We start from the raw sequence: 11,999 nt of genomic DNA on the forward strand, positions 1-11,999 counted from the left end.
TTCATTTTATAATTTGTATGATACCTTTCTAAAATAAAGTTCTACCAAATTTTACTATCTTTGATACTTACTAAAACATTAAAACGAATATACACTACAAAAATATAGGATATTAGCAACGAAATTTTGTGACGAATTTTTTCGTCACAAATTTGGGATAAATTTTGCAATGAAACACATTTTTTTCGTCAATTTGCAATGAAATTTGTGATGAAAATAGTTTAGTTGCGGAAATTACGATGGATAAATTTTTGTCACAAAATTCGTCACCCAATAGCAATGAATTCATTAATTCATCACCAAATTTGCGATGAATCGTGAATTCGTTGTCAAATTTGGCGACGAAACACAGATTCGTCACCAAACTTGATAACGAATTTGGGATTCGTCGCCAAACTTGGCAACGAATTCGAGATTCATCGCTAAGTTTGCGACGAATCATAAATTTGTTTATAAATTTTAATCCATTTGCCCATATATATATATATATATATATATATATATATATATATATATATATATATATATATATATATATATATATACAAGTTGAGAGACTTTAATTAAACTACTGTGTCTCCACCTGACTTAATTAATCGGCTATTCATGTCAGTCTCTTTCTCTCTCTATATATATTGTTCCTATTGAGATCACTCTCTAGATGAGTCACTGGCTACCTGATGGACAGATTGAGGATCAAAGGGCGCGCCCTTGTAGAGACAGATATGGATGATGAACTCTGGTGCACTCCCAAGCTCTACATAGCACAAGGAAGAAGACAGTTAGAATGGAGGCCAGGATGCCCTGACTCAACTTCTCCAACGCTCAAGTCATCTTTTTTCATCGGAGAAGGAGAAAGAGTAAGTTATGAGTGTGGGTGTGTGGACATATCTATCTCCACGAGATGGAGAAGAGATATATAGATCCAAGTGAGAGAATAATAAAAGCATGTCTTATCTTAATTAAGGACAATATCACTGAGTGTAGATTTTATCAGAGGAGATGTCCCATCAGAATAAGGGGAACATCCGATCACCGCCACAGTAGTGACAAGTCTCATCACCCGCATTGATACGACATCAAACTACGCCACTATGCCGCATTAATGGGATGAGAAATTACCCCGATATCATATGATTGCCTGTGTCTTTCTGGCAGCGGCCTGCCTAGTTGACTGGGGGGAATGATCATAGTAGAGTCGGTTAAACGTTAAGTAGGGCATCGAGGGAGTGGAGCATGGTCGGCAGAGGGAGCCCGAGTTGGGGTTGATTGGAATCAAACCTTGAGAGAGGTCATGTGTGAGATCCCGAGTTGAGTCTAACGCCGAGTCAGGTGTTTGACCTCGACCTGAGCTGTCTCATGAATCCAACTCGTGCACTTGAGTTGAGCAGAATACTGAGCTGGGGTGGTCGAGCCGAAGCGTAGGACCAAGCTAGTGAACCAGGAAAAATATGTTTTCTGTCTGATGTGTCATCTTCTTGGAACAGATCTTGACTTTCTGAGTTAGGTCATACCGACCCATAACATGAGTCTCCTTGCAAGTCTAGTCGAAGGAGGTGGGAGGTCGACTGACTATATCAGTTCATCGACATGAGCTCAAGTCAAATCTGAGTCAAGGGCAGCAGATCGGATGCACATGAAGAATCGTGCCAACTGACTCGCGCCTTCTAATGAAGAGTGGCACACCATCCTTCGCACGCTGAAGGTACATTAATGAGGGAGAGATGATAGATGTGACAGTCAGATCGCCATGATGACAAAGATTGGGTGGGATGTCGAGCTTGATCCTATAGATCACAAGGCATCCCGCCCTTTTGGTGCCACCCCATCAGACAGTTGAGGCGAATGAGGCTCTGAGTATATGAAGGTGAGGAGGCAGACAAGCGGTGCGCTTGCTACTTTCATCTTCTTTCGTCTTCTTGTCCTCATGCGCGTGCCCTCGTGTCTCCCTCTCCGGCGATCCGTCCCCATCGACCCCTCTCTAGCACGTAAGTTCCTTGCCCTCTCCCCTTTTTTTGGTTGCTCTTAGGTGGATTAGCCATAGAAATAGCCTCCGTAGGATCCCCAACCCCTAGTACGAATCCATCGTGCCCATCACCACCCGTGAGCTTAAAAACGAACTTAGGGTCGCCTTTGGAATACCGTGGGACAATAGGGTTAGGGTGCCCAAGCCGGATCAGAAACCCCATAGCCCGTCGCCTGGCTTTGTGATTTTTTTTCCATGGTCAACTGATCGGCGGCCTTAGGTTCTCCATTCCTGAGTTTTTCCTTTAACACTTCCTTCCCTTTCTTTTTTTAACAATAAGCAATATATGTGGGTTCTTCTTCAGCTCTGACAATCTATGAGGTGTTTTATGAATCTTTTATGAAATTTAGAAAACTAGCTATGCAATCATGTGGCTGATCTATGTACTGTTCTCTAGTTACACCTTGTAAAGTCATGAGAAAAGTCTGCCTTAATACATCAAAGATTTAGAATAATTTAACAAGACCATTCGGGTGAACATCTTTTAGGTTTTTTTATTGGATTACTTAAAATTTTTTGAGGGACTAGAGTCTCCTCTTTAGCAAAAGGTGAAATCCACCACATGTTGCCTTCACGATCATCTATGAGGAGATAAATCAGAAAGCTACAGTTGGCGACAACGGAGGAGAATATTACCTCGACTTTGTTGAAATTCGATCCTTGCACACTTTAGTAACTCTGGACTGGAGCCTCCTCAATCTTAGATATGATTGACATTTTGATTTCCATCAAATCAATTTGCCTTATAGGCTGTATTTTGTTAGTTTGACATTGACTCAAGAATGATATTAACTCGCTTGAGAAACCTTCAATAGCTTCTTGAGGATCCTCCTAAGGCATTGCTCTATCTTCGAGTGAAATCTAAACCTTTTCACCTTGTTTATGTTTTGTTGGATTGTTTGAAGGGTCACTTGAAGGACAACTTCAGGGACGCTATTGAGGTAGGGACGGAGGCAATGGAGGAATTACTTTTTTACATTATCCCACAAAGATTTATACTTAGCTTATTCTACAAAGGTTTCAGGAGTAATCATCAACGAAGACACCACTTGTAGCTAATTCCTAGAACTAGACCATTATTCGGTTAGAGGTGATATAGGTCAACCATCTTCCTGCTTCCAAGTAAAGGCTCTTCTTCTTGCTCAATTGATGACGCAAGGTTCTATCAACCCTCAGTAGGAAGAGGAAGGATAGAGGTACTCAGATTGCAAAGAACAAAGCATGATTAAGAATTACTTTAGGCCTTTTGATTATATCATTGGAGCATGTCTTTCTTAAGGCCAAACTAGATCAATTCTATTGAGACACAAGGCTTAGGTAAGATTAAGCCATGACGATCAGTACCAAGTTGAAATGAAGAATTGACTACAAAAAGCCTAGCCAGACGAATTTTATTGAGAGGCAAGGCCGGGGTGAGACTACACAGTCATGACTCAGTACTAGGTTGAGATGGAGAATTGGTTGAGTTGAACCACCCAGGTGAAGGTGTTGAGGTAAAATTATGATGTTGCAATGAAGCTTCTCTCTCTTTTTTTAGTACTAGTGTTCATGGAGAAGTAGAAAAGTCTAGGTTCACACTCGAAGGGCTTCTATTGCGCCTCGTTGAGTAAAGCTAATTGTTCACTCGGCTATAAAACCATAAGACACTTTTTGAGTCCTCAAGTATTGCTTTGTTTATGATTTTGGTTTGTTTGTTGATTTGTGGATGGACGATAGAGGTGAAATTCAAGTTAATTATGTCTTACACAATACTGGTTAAATTTGTTGTTATTGGGTCTCATTATCTGTCATTAGCTCAATTGGTAGTCCAAACCTAGTAATGATATTTCTCTAGAGGAAGTTTTCCAATTGTTGCTTTGGAATGACCTAGATTGGCTCAGACTCCACCCACTTTATAAAATAATCAACCTTCACAATTAAGAATTTTGTATACGTACTCCCATTGATCAAGGTGTAATCTGGATTCTTGTCTAAAGAAAATTGCGATAAGCTCAACCTAGCAATCACATACGTCTACTTCTAGGATTGCCTCAATGGTGTGCTTACTGACCATCTTAATAATGATCTCCTAATGGTGTGCCGCGGCGGAGACAGTTCTAGGATTGCCTTAATGGTGTGCCGCGGCGGAGACAGTTCTGGCCGTCGTGCCGGCCGAAGCGCCGCACCCGCCGGCGGCGCTGGAGATCGCAGTCTGGCACCTGTTCAGCTTCAGCTCGTACTTCGTTCAGGCGTTCCTCCTGCCGGTGCTCTTCGCTCTCATGATCACTCAGCGAGCTTGGCCGGCGTCGACGGCCCTGCCTTCTTCGCCGGGCTTCACGGAAAGAGGGGTGCAATGCTCTCAGACGCAGATGTTACTGTGACTTCCTCGCGCGTCCATATAATTTATTCGATTTAGAGATCGTGATCGACAAAAATGACTCTGTTTTGAGTGCAGATATGAAAGAATCGTCTCCCACTCGATCGTGATTGACGATTCCGAATTTTCTCCGCTGGAATGGACCACGATCTCATGGGCCGCCGGCATTGTGGTCGCCGTCCCGGTTTTCACGCTCATAGCGCACCACCTTGATCACGGCGATCACCAGCCGGTGATACTCATCGGCACCATCGTGGGCGGCGCCCTCTGCTACCTCCTCACCGACTTCTTCGATACCCACTGGCTCTTCCCAGTCTTCATCGCCGCCCACGTCCGCCACTTCGGCCTTATGGTCAGAGGCCTCAGAATCGTCACCACGCGCCGCTCTCCTCACGTCGGTAGCTTTCTTTCCTCGCCTGGGACCGCTGTCGGCTCGCTCGACGCCGCCGTCATTGCCGCCTTCACCTACCACATGCTCCGCCGCACCGACCAGCTCACGAGCTTGTGGGTGGTCTTCATCTTCAGCGGCCTCCAGTGGCCCGCCGGCGTCGCCCACGCCGCTCTCTCAATCCGGCCCGGAACGAGTTTGCTATCCGCTCCGACGTATTTGGAAAAATCCGCTCACGTGCTGGCCGTGTTCAAGTACCCGCACGCCATCGGCGCCCTCGCGGCCTCATTCTTCGCCTCGTTCGCGTGCATGTGCATCTTCGCCGGAGGCGCGCTCTACATCATCGGCGACATCTGTATCCGGCCACAGATTCTTCTCTTCCTCTGGCTCATCTACTTCACCTTCCCAGTGGCGGCGCTTCCCCTGCTGCATCCGCTGCAGCTCTCCATCCGGGCCGACTCGGTGCGCATGCAACTGCTGGGTTTCTTCAAGGCGGCCCTCACGTAGGGGTTCGCCTTCTACTTCGAGGACCAGAACTGGGCGCACGCCAACATAATCGTGCTGAGTCTCCTGCAAAGCGGGGCCAACGGAGTGCTGCATGCGTCGGAGAAGGCACTGCTGGTGGACTTCTCGCCTTCGGGCAAAGAGGGGACCTTCGCCATGTGGCTGGCGTGGTTGCGCGCCGCCGACGAGTGCGCGGGGTTCGCCGTGGGAACCGCCTCGCCCGGGAACATCAAGCCCACTCTTGCTGCAGCGTTCTTGGCCGCCTTCGTGGTGTAAGAATACGTAGAAGAGAAGTAATAGAGGCCTAAGATAATAGTAAAATATATAATATATTTAAAGGACTTGATCAATCTTAATAAAGGAAGAATATATTTTAATAATTATTATATTTTTGATTTTATTTGGTCATAGAAAATAATTTTCTTTTATGATTCGGTCATATGAGATAATTCTCTTTTACCCTGATAAATTTAACGGGGGATCTTTAATATTGAGTTTATTTATTAATCAGTTGAAATGTGATTTTGATAATGACTTAATAAAATTTTAGCAATTTAATCTTCTGCAGAAATATAAGAAACAGATAGTTGTTGTATTGTCACATGTTCTCGAACAAAATAAAATCAATTTCCATATGTTTTGTACATGTATAAAAAATAGGATTTGCAGTAAGATATGTGACTCCAATATTATCACACCAAATTTTTTGTGCAACTTTTGACGTGTTCATAAAGAAGTGATTGAAGTCAAATAATTTCAGATGTTGTATTGATTATAACTTTATATTCAACCTCAGTGCTTGAACGAGAAATCGTAGGTTACTTTTTCGAATTCCATGAGATAAGGTTCCGTCCCAAGAAATATTACATATCCACTAGTAGAGCATCTATTCCTCAGGAGAACTTGCTCAATCTGCATCACTAAAAGCATATAACTCTTGATCAGATGATTGACGATATAAGAGAAGACCATGTAAAATAGTTCCTTTTCACACCTTCCCAATTTTGTTCAATGGGAGCATACATGAATTGATAAGCATGATTCACTGCAAAGGTAATATCAGGGCGTGTGATAGTGGCATATTGTAAGGCTCCAATAATGTTTCGATAAACTTAGGGATCAGACATAGTAGGAGAACATGCAGAGAAGTTGTTTATGGCAATTGGTGTTGATATTGGACGTGCTCCATCCATCTTAGATCTTTGAAGAATTTTAGTATTGTACTTGCTCTAAGAGAGAAGACAACCTTCATCGTATGGGATAAGTTCAATACCAAGAAAACAATGTGCATTACCTAGATCTCGAATTGGAAATTCTTGATGGAGAAGACGTAATAGAGTTGTGATATATCTTTCTGATCATTGCCAGTAATAAAAATATCATTCACATAAATAAGAAAGAATATTATAGAGTCATCATTGTATTTGTAGAATAGAGAAAAGTCGGTCTTAGATCCAGAAAATCTTTGACTTTGTAACCTGCTGGATAGACAATGAAACCATGCACAAGGGGCTTGTTGAATACCATATAAGGATTTCTTAAATTGACAAGCATGAGATGGAAATTGTGATGGAGGAACCTAAGTGGTTGCTCCATAAATATAGTTTCCTCAAGATGACCATGAAGAAATGCATTGGAAACGTCTAATTGTCGTACAGACCAATTAGAACTAAGAGCAATTGATAGCAATAATCTGACAGATGTAATTTTGATGACTGAGCTAAAAGTGTCATTAAAGTCAATACCTAATTGTTGATTAAATCTTTTGGCTACAAGTCGAGCTTTGTATCGTTTAGAGAACCATCAACTCGATGCTTAAGACGAAAAACTCATTTTGAGCCCACAACATTCATGGAGGAAGTGCGTGGAACTAGGGTCCATGTTACATTACGAAGAAGTACATCAAACTCCGAAGCTAGTGCACTACGCCAATTTGGATCCTTGTTCGCTTGTGAAAAACAAGTTGGTTCAACAATTTTGAATGAACCACTAAAGCTCGCGGAAGGGGATGTTAAGTTTTCATTGGTGGGCAACGTGCATAGATGTCACTTAAGGCAAAGTACGATGAGGAGCATCATCATTTGAATCACCTATGGATGGCGAAGAGACAATAGTAGGGTGACATGGAGATTTAGATGACAGACTTGTATTATTTGATGGTCCAGAGTTAGAGAGTATAATATCTAGTGATGCTTCTGAGATTGGGCACGGAATAAGTTCTAACATATTATCCCTTCTGTTAGTGTGTCCTGCTCTTAATGGAGTAGCCACTCGGGGTGATTCTGATGGTATAGGAGAGATTAAAAGAACCCTGGACTAGAACTTAGGATGTCATCCCCTCTTATTTCACTAGGACGTCTCATCGGATGAGCAACTTGTGAGAATTCTGATGGGATCTTAGGTGGTATCAAGAAAGTACCACTGTTTCCTGAGGATGAAGTTGTTGTTCTAGCTGTAAAAGGAAATAGAGACTCATCAAAATAATATGTCAAGATATAGATATATGTCCGATCAGTATATGCAGACAACGATACCCATGGTGCAAATTACTATAACCAAGAAAAACACATTGTTGAGAACGAGGATTTAGTTTATGTGTAGAGTAGGGACGTAACCACTGATAACATTTGCAATCAAAGATACGTAAGAAGATGTAATTAGAAGGCCGATTATAGAGTTTTTCCATGGGACATTTATGTTGAAGCAATGGGGTAGGTAGACGATTAATGAGATAAACTGTAGTTTGGACTACATCATCGCAAAATTTTAGAGGTACAGATGCATGATTAAGAAGAGTCAAAGCAATTTCGATTATATGACGATGTTTCCTCTATGCGGAACCATTTTGTTTAGGAGTGTGAGGACATGAGATTCGATGAAGGATGCCAGAAGAGTCTAGATGACGATGAAGTGCTTGATATTCACTACCCTAATCAGAGTGGAGAGAGACTATTTTATGGCCAAAATAACGTTCGACATGTTTTTGAAATCGACAAAAGATATCAAATAGATCAAATTTACATTTCATGAGAAAAATCCATGTAAACTTACTAAAGTCATCAACAAAAATCACATAATAAAGAAAACCTTGATTTGATAAAATAGGAGCATGAGAACCCCAAACATCAGAATGAATTATTTCTAAAGGAAACTAGATACATGAGAAGAAGGGACAAAAGGTAATTTGTGGCTCTTTGCTTTCAAACATGTTCCACAAGAATGTGACGAAAATGCTAAAGAAGTTGGAAAGTCAAACTAATTAATGATACTTTGAATGAGACGTAAAGATGGATGACCAAGTCATGCATGCCAAGCAGACTTATTTGTGCGTTCTCCAATGAGGACTTTGGCGGATGTAGGTTGAAGGTAATAAAGATCATCTCCAATTTCTCCTCTGAGCAGGGTGGTTTCTGTTGTCGGATCCTTCACAAGACAATGATTAGGATAAAATTCAAAAAAAACACATTATTGTCAAAAGTAAATTAACGAACAAAAAGTAAATTTTTAGTGATGGAGGGAACATAAAGAGTATTGCGCATGTGAAAGAGTTGACCAGATGAATGAAAGAATGTGTTTCCAAGATTAGCAATTTGCAAATCTGAGTCATTGTCTACTTGTACCGTGTCAGGACCATTATAGGAGGAAGCTTCTGCAAGATTGTCATAATTCGGTGTGACATGATGAGTTACTTCAGAATCTGGATGCCATCCAGAGATCGAAGAATTTGCCGTAGGTACATAAGGATTGCTTGCAATAGAGAATGCTCCTGCATGAGACGATGAAGTTGATGATGAAGCTTGATTTAAATTTGAGGATGAAAGGCCTCCTGAAAAATTTGAATCAAATCTCCTATAACATTGATGAGCAAAGTGACCATTTTTGAGACAAATTTGACAGCGCCCTCGAACTCGACCTCGACCTTGACCTTGTCCTCGTTCTTGTCCCCATCCTCTATTTCTTCCACCTTGATTTCTTTGATTTTGTTGATGATGGTTAGCACCATCAATATTGCGAGTCGTGTGGACTGAAAGGGCGAGAGAATCCGACATCCTCTGAGATTGTAGTTGTAGGAGTGTTTCATGAGAGGATAGCATGCTATGAAGGGTATCGAGGGACACTTGATCGATGCGAGTAGTCACACTAGGAATAAAGCTATCATATTGAGGTCCCAAACCTACAAGAACATGGATTAGTAAATCTTCATCTGAAATTGGATGTCCAATCACAGCTAGATTGTTGGTGATGGTCTTGATTAATTGCATATATTCATTAATAGATTTATCTCCTCGTTGCACTGATTGTAATTGCATGCGAAGTTGAAGAACACGTGCTTGAGAGTGTGAGAACATGGAAATAATTATCGACGAAGACGGAAAGAAGTCGCCCCTCCTGCTTGGAAGAAATAGTGCGGTGTGAGATGCTGGGTGTGAACCTCCAAGCGCAGACGACAGAGACGATGTAGAAGGCGGCTATGAAAAAGAGAAAGAGATTACTGGCGGCTTTGATATCATGTAAGAATATATAAGAGAGAAGTAATAGAGAAATAATAAACTTATTCATTAAACCCTAAGACAATAGTATAATATATAATATATTTACAGGACTTGGTCAATTAACCGATTAATAAGGAAAAAATATATTTTAATAATTATTATATCCTTGATTTTATTCGGTTATAGGAAATAATTCTCTTTTATGACTCAGTCGTATGAGATAATTCTCCTATGCGTGGGAGTGTTTTTGTTATCTTTGGCAACGTTAGCAGTCAGCGAGGGATGGTAGAGGCAGAGCATGTGAGGGAGGAGGCCGGAAAGGGGGAGAGGCCGGTGGCGTTGAATTGGCTCAGGGTGTCGAAGGAACGGGAGTCCTGGCTCTTTGAATTGGTCAGTTGGCGTTTGTTTTGTTAATTACTTCATTACCTTTTAATTACTTCACAAAACAAAGCATGGCGATAATTTTGACTTTTATAATTTATTAATTTGCTATTGTTAAAAATATTATTAAATTAAAAATTTTACATAACATTAATTACATAATTATTTAAATATATCTAAAATACTAAAATACAAAAGAAAAAACATCCTAATAAAAAATAAAAATATCTTAACAGATTAAAATAATAAATGCACTCAAAATTTTAAAATATAAAAATAAAAATTAATAAAAATATATTAAATATTAAAAAAACTTAAAAATTATCAAAAATAAAAATTATAAATAATTTTTTTTTTGAAACCTCCTATACCAACAAATAAATTTGAATAATTTATTAAATTAAATAAATAAATTTGAATACATGTAAATTCAACTCATTAATATTTATAAATAGAGTTTGTGAACTATTCATCAACAATATTCATGAATAAAATTTTTAAATCATATATTCATCAATAAAACTCTTATTAATATGATAAATAAATAAACAATTTTTTAAAATGAATAGATAAACTTGCACTATTAAGTTTAATAAACCAATCGAATAAATTTAAAATTATAAAATTTTTTAATAATCAAATAAATTTGAATTGAGAGTTTGATAATATTCAATGAACTAAGTTAAGTCAAAATTGAATCAAATTCAAGCCCGTAAAAAAGAAACCAAGGTAAATTTGAACAACCATTTTAATAATTTAATTTATTTTAAACTCAGTTTAGTTTGACTTGATTATTTTATCAAATATATTTGAACACCATAAAATTTGACTTTAATTATTCGATTCATTTACAATCCTACTTTACACAATAACATACGATACAATATAAATAATAAAGCAAATTGCAATTAGTTGGTGGAACACCTTCGCTTGTTTTACATAAAATAAATTTTGTCAATTTTTTGTACATATAACAATTTTTTACATTTTGTGCACGGAGGGAACACAAATGAATGTGGAAGGCTCGTGAACTTAGATAGAGGGGTTTAATTTGCTTGTGTTCTATCCAATGTGCGATTCAGATCAAACTTCAGTTAGCTTCAAAGATCATCACTTCGCTTCTATGTTGCGCTTGTGTTTTGTCTTAAAGTAGGTGACGATCAGAATTTAGTTAAATTTTAAACTGATTATGAGATTGTCGAAACTCATATGAAGAATCTATCTACAAACTTATCACCACAACAACATTTCATATAACACTTATCAGTACCATTTTGATAGGGTGAACTAGCTAGCTAAAGAACAGTCATGGTAGCTTGAACATAGCAGTGATAGCATGCATAATAATCAGTCCCCTGTCTCTGTAATGTCTACATAATAATGATCCCCAACAGGTGTGATGAATCATGCTTTAACTTCTTTTTTTTTCCATCTTATCTATGCACATCATTCTTGTTATCCATTCCTTCAGGAATCAGGAAGACATTAATTCACAGAAGATTACTCTCCATCTCCCTCAAATTGAAACGGACTGTTCAGTATGAAACAAAATCCTGATCAGTGTTCAGTTGTTTGAGTGAAATCGACAAACTGTGACTTTGCGAGCAGCAGCACTTGATGTCAGTGTCAGGAAGAAGATGCAAGACTTTTGCATATTGTAAGATGTAACAGATTAGAAAAGGTAGATAATTTCATATAACCGAAACTTCCTCGTAAATGACAGAACTCAACAATCACCTAAACAAACAAATTCACTGGCAATAAATTGGACGATCTGTTGATACAGTGCAAGAATCAGTGTAGATGAAACGAAAGACGAACCACAGTTTGAGCAGGAAATTCAGGATCAAA

General features: G+C 39.3%; 1 pseudogene; it reads left to right on the forward strand.

Annotated features, from left to right (window-relative positions):
- The first annotated feature begins 680 nt into the window (after nt 1-680).
- Nucleotides 681-10,153, forward strand: LOC141845415 (uncharacterized; annotated as a pseudogene).
- Nucleotides 10,154-11,999: the final 1,846 nt, after the last annotated feature.

The sequence above is a fragment of the Curcuma longa genome, chromosome 14 (assembly GCF_044706935.1).
Source record: "Curcuma longa cultivar G26 ecotype Majalengka, Jawa Barat chromosome 14, ITB_CL_G26_1.1, whole genome shotgun sequence".
Lineage (NCBI taxonomy): Eukaryota > Viridiplantae > Streptophyta > Magnoliopsida > Zingiberales > Zingiberaceae > Curcuma > Curcuma longa.